Here is a 6318-nt window from a genome sequence, read left to right as displayed (position 1 = left end):
GTCCCTGAGGTAAGAGAACACTCACAGCCCATTTCTACACACTTCGGCATCCCTCCTGAACCCAGGAACAATGCCGATAGTATATGGACCATGACACATGCAGAAGACTTGCTAGATCACCGAGCTTATTTCTATAGCCATGTACTCAGCCACTCTCAATCTCACATCACCTTTCATGTCTCCCCACCTAAGACAATCCCACTGACCACCCTACCCTATCCATAAAACAAGCAGGTCAATATACTGGACTCAGGCTCTCCTTTGGAGTTATTCCAGCAGCATCCACTGAGAATCTACACAAATTCACTCAGCCTCTTTTTTGTTGCTGTTGTTGTTGTTGTTGTTGTTGTTAAATGTCATTAGTACAGAGTCTACAGGGTCTCAGTACACAGATCAGACTCCTAGTGATCCTTCCTGTTTTTCAGCCTCCCAAGAGCTGGGATTACAGGTGCACACAAGCATGCCCAGTCTCAATCCATGCTCAAGAGGTGGGACCGGCATAGCATGCTGTGGATCAAATCCCAGTCCCTGCGTCTGCCTAAGCAGGCACGTTAGTCCGCTGAGCTATCTGACTGGCCCTTGCCTGTATTTTTTTTGGGGGGTTGTCACCATTTAAAAACATTTGGTACAAAAAAAAACCTAGGAGGTGGTGGTCCACAGATCCTACTCCATCCTGGATCTGTCCCACTTTAGCCTATTTTGGGCAATAAACCAGTGGCTTCACTGCCTCCAGCCCATCAGACACCTCTACCAAGAATCTCATCCATCTAAATTCTGCCAGTCAAGAATATAGAGTAAGTTCTCCTGAGGAGCATTCAATGGTGTCCATTCCCCCTATTGGTCACCCAAGCCTCCAGCTTCTGCCAGGATACAACAGACCTATCAGGATGTGAGTTCTTTGGGTTTTCTTCTGTTCTGGCTTTCAGTGTTCATCTAAGGGTAGATAATTTCACCATAGGAGAAACTGCCTCTGTACTTCCTAAGGACAACCTCTGAGGTGCCTTTTTAATAACCTTTCCTTCCCATCTTATTTCAAGCCAAAACACCTTGTCTTTTCTTATAACACGGGTGGGCTGTGTTATAAGCTTTCTAGTAACCCAAACATAGTTTATTCAACTTTCAGATTTTCTTGGATGTTGACCATTTTTTCCAGTGTTCAGACAACTGGAAATAGGCTTCCTCAATGAGCAGGCTTTTTTGCCATCCACGCTCATACCTCCCCCTATTCATTCTGCTCTACTTTACACAGATAACTTACTCACCACCTCCATGCCAGCCCTTGGTCCTAGACTCTTCTTCATACAAAAACTTCGATCTCCTGCTCTACCTTGCTCTTAACCATCCAGTAGAAAAGTGTGAAGACGAAATATAGGAAATAAAGCCATGCTGTTATGTTGAGCTGTGGGGGACTCAGGTCAATAATTTCTGACAATGCCAGTTAAACAGAAGACCCAATGCTATTATGGGCTACTGGACTCTTTTAGAATATTTTGCTGAGTTTACACACCTATAATATTCAATAACGGAACTTAGAAAAAATGGGGTATACCGATGAATGTCCATTTTGTATTTGTGCATTCCAAGTGGTTAGGATAGATATATAGTTGCATTCTCTTAATGAATAGAATTATTTGTTCTAATGGTGTTTGTAAATACCTTCACAAGTCCACTTCGTGTACAGCAATTAACCACTAAGAAGAATATATGTAGTGTATTATTTGTTGAAACTGTACTTCCGATTGGATTTGAAACTGTCTCATTGCTATCTGTTTATCAATAAAACTTTGAAAAAAAAAACTTCGATCTCACAAGTTAGTCTCTTCCCTCCGTTCCTCTCACCATCTCTCAGTGCCAGTGACCTAGTCTGCCTCCAAGCAGACCACTTTTACTGAGTTCACAGAGATCCTGACTCCCACAGTCCCACCCTCTACATCAAATTTTTGCATTCATATAATTCTCACCACCACTCTCCTCTTCAATGAGGGTTGAGTTTAGAGGGTTGCAAGCCATACAGCTGATGAGACCCACATTTAACATAACCACAGATTTTGTATATCTTCTTAATTCAGGTTTGGCATTTTATATGTACCTAGGAAACTATCCATTTCCCCTGTGTTTTCCATTCTGTGAGAGCAAAGATTTTGGAAGGAGATATTGATAATCTTCTGAAATTCCATAGGGTCCATAGTGATTTCACACTTTTTATTCTATACTGCATGAATTTGGGGTTTTTCTTTCCTTTTTCTTATTAGGTTTGCTAGGAGTTTATCAGTTTTACTCATTTTTTCAAAGAACCAACTTTTTTGATTCGTTTATTCTTTGTATTTTATTCATTAATTTCTACTCTAATCTTTATAATTTCATACCTCCTTTGGGCTTTGAGCTTGACTTGCTCTTCTTTTTCTAGGAGCTTGAGGTGCAGCATAAGCTCATTTATTTGGGCTTGTTCTGTTTTCCTAATGTGTGAATTTACTGATATAAATTTCCCTCTTAAGACAGCTTTCATTGAATCTCATGTGTTTCGGTAATATGCACCAGCATTTTTGTTTGATGGTAAATATTTTAAATTTAATTTTTAACTTCATATGTGACTTAATGATTGGTTAGGAGGTTGTTATTTAATTTCCACGTGTTTATGGTGTTTTTGTAGTTTCTTTTATCAATAACTTCATGTTTTATTGCAATGTGATCAGATAAAATGCATAGGATAATTTCAATTGCTTTGTATTTACTTAGCAGTGCTCTGTGTGTTAGTATGTGGTATTGTTCAGCTATAAAAGAGGAAAAATTTGAGTCTTTTGTCAGTAAATTGATGAAGCTAGAGAACACACTCTTAAGTGAAATAAATCAGACCCGCATGTGCAAACATTGTATTGTCTCCTTAGTGTAAGAACCTGAAAAAGAAAGATGGAATCTAAAGGGTACAATAGACACTGGTAAAAGAGAATGAACTGATTCGAAATGAAATAATTACTAAGTTGAAGAAAAGGACAAGAGAGGGTATGGGAGAAAGAGATTTATCTATATGTAAGCAGAATGGTTTGTACAACTGTACTGTGCATTTCTGCTGGTCTATGGAAAAAAACAATGAATGCTTTAATTTGTTTTGTATCCTTTTTCAATTGCTTGTACTTTTTCTCTTCTTAATTTATTATACATTTCTTTCCTTTTTTTCAATTTTAAATGTATATGTCTGGTAATATGAACAACTCGTTGGAAGACAACACTATTACAACAAATACTGTGAAATTAATATTACTACTATAAAGGAAAATCTGTATCACTTGTAAAATTTTCTATTTTATTTCTAATTTGCTCAGTAGAATAAGAACCTGCCTTGCAAGCGCAAGGGCCTGTGTTCAAATCCCAGTTCTGCCAAAAAAAATTCATTCTAAAAAAAATTAATACCAAAAAATTTCCTGCAACAGTTTTTTTAAACAAAGTTCATCTTTATTTTTGGCATGTGAAAGACAGTCAACTAAAATTAAACCAATGCAAACAGAAAACAACTTAGAGCTGAAAAAGAGCATGGCAACAAAGTAGTTACACATCTGTTTTACAGAAGACTCAGTCCCAGAAATGACTTCTTGCACTGCTAGAATAAAAACAATATCACACTTTTGATGCTTGCATCTCTTCTGCAGTGTCCCATCTAGTAAGTGACAATGTATGTTTCCATCTTTCAATAATTAGGGATCCAGTAATTCTGCTTTGTTCTTTTTTCCATAATTTTATTGAGAATCAAATACCACTGAGAGAGTTTCAAACCAAATTGTTGGGACAGTTTCAATAAATAACACATTGCAAACATTCTTCCTACTAGTTAATTGCTGTACAAGATGCGGACATGATATCCTATTTACAAACACCATTAGAACAAGTCCCTCTATTCATTAAGATAATGTAACTATAGATCTATCCTAACCACTTGGAATACACAGATACAAAGTGGACATGAATCTGTATCCCCTTTTTTTTATTCAGTTCTGTTATTTGAATATTATAGGTGTGTAAACTCAGCAAAATATTCTAAAAGAGTCCTGTAGCACATAATAGTATTGGGTCTTTCTTTTGATGGGAAATGTCAGAAATTGTTGACATGAGTCCCTTACAGCTCAAAATAACAGTGTGGTTTTACTTTTTATGTTTCGTTTTATACTTTTCTGCTGAATGGTTAAGACCAAGGTAAAGCAGGACCTATGCAACAAGGGTTGTAGCTTTTGGGTCTGATAAGGTCAGTGAAATCCCCTCAGGATTTATCCTGAGATCCTGTTACTCAGATTGTAGAACTTTTGTCAGCGCCAGCCATGTGGATGAGTCATGACCATTGCTTGGCCAATGTGCTCTCTGTGAAAGCCTGAGAGAATGTTTTCTCTCGTGACTTTCATTAAGGACACTCTACATCATCAATCACTTTCCTCTTTGGCCAAATAATCTAGTTGATCAGAAAATTTGGGACACTAAAGAATTACATTACATTACAGTGCAAGTTCTCCTATGTCCTGAGTCTTGATTGACCTTGGAAGGCTAGGGTCAAAATGTTGGCTTTCCTTGCGGCGCTCCTTTTTCCCTAATTTTGGTCTGCAAACTTAGGATGTTAACCGTCCAGAAGACAAGCTTATTGTTATTACCATACAACTTAGGCTGTTAAGCTTAACCTATCTGTCTGAATAACAAACATCTTAGGCATAACATGGAACAGGTATTTTTCATCAAGTATTGATATGTTGAACTTTAAGTTCCTACAGAATATGATGAAGCAAAACATTTAAAAATTAGATATATTTTAAAACATAGGAATAAAGATTTATTTACTTCTTATGTTTACACATAAGTCCAAAAACCTAACCATATACAACCTTGAAGCAGGACAGTCCCACAATATTCCTTTCCCTGTCTTTTGCTTTCATTCACCATCTCCTTCTTTTTGAACCTCCATATTTTTTTACTTAGTCCTCAAGATCAGGCTTTCCTTTTACTTGTATTAAACCTTTCTATTTGTACTTCTCCTTTTGAGTTCTTATGCTAGGGTAACTATATGATGTTTACACATGTGCGTCTGATTTATTTCACTTATGAGTATATGTTCAAGTGGCATCCACTTCAATATAAAGGCTTCAAGTTTTTCATTCTTAAAAGCTGAATAATACTCCATTGTGTAAAAATACCACATCTTTTTCAACCATTCCTCAGGTGATGGGCATCTTGGTTGTTTCCAAGATTTGGCTATCACAAATTGTGCTGCTATATTCATAGGCACACATATATCCCTATGACAGGATGTGTTCAGAACTTCTGGGATAATTCCCAGTAGAGCAATAGCTGGTTTAAAGGGGATTTCTAGTCCAACTTTTCTAAGGAGTCTCCACACTGATTTCCATAACGGATGCACCAGTCTACATTCCCACCAGCAGTGGAGAAGTGTTCCTTTTTCCCACAGCCTCTCCAAAGTTTCCTGTTGGGTGATTTATTTATGATAGCCTTTCTTTCTGGGGTGAGATGATATCTCAATGTTGCTTTAATTTGCATTTTGCTGATGGCTAGTGATGTGGAGTATTTTTTCATATATTTATTCACTCCTTTAATTTCATCCTCTGAGAAGCATGTGTTCATCTCAGATGCCCATTACTGGCTTGGATCTTTAAATTTTGAGGCCCTAGTGTTTTAAAGTTCTTTATAAATTTCTAATGAGCAGACCTTTGTCTGAGTACTTATTTGTCATGATTTTTTTCAAAGTTGTGGTTTGCTTTTCACTTTGTTGGTAATTTCTTTTGACTTGAAAAAACTTCTCAGTAAGAGCAGGTCCCAGTTGCTAATTCTTTCAAATGTTTCCCTTGCGATTTGATTCCTGATCATGAAGTCTTTGCCTACCCCTATGTCTTCAAGAGTCCATCCTACTTTCTCTTCCTGGAGATTTATGTCTCTGTTTTAATATTTAGATCTTTAACCCATTTTGACTTTAAATTAGTGTGTCCTGATAGACCTGGGTCAAGATTTAGTTTTTGGCATGTACAGAGCCAATATTTCCAGCACCATTCGTTAAAGAGGATATTTTTCCTCCAGTGAGTATGTTTGGCCCCTTTGTCAAAGATAAGGTCGCTGAGTGTTTTTTTTTTCAAAGTTTTATTGATAAATAGATAGCAATGAGACAGTTTCAAATCAAGTTGGAAGTACAGTTTCAACAAATAATACACTGCATATATTCTTCTTAGTGGTTAATTGCTGTACAAGATGCGGACTTGTGATCTTATTTACAAACACCATTAGAACAAGTCATTCTATTCATTAACAGAATGCAACTATATATCTATCCCAACC

Source organism: Octodon degus, unplaced genomic scaffold (assembly GCF_000260255.1).
Source record: "Octodon degus isolate 3935 unplaced genomic scaffold, OctDeg1.0 scaffold00411, whole genome shotgun sequence".
NCBI classification, from domain to species: domain Eukaryota; kingdom Metazoa; phylum Chordata; class Mammalia; order Rodentia; family Octodontidae; genus Octodon; species Octodon degus.
The sequence above is the reverse complement of the archived record's forward strand: the minus strand, read 5'-3'. Positions refer to the sequence as shown.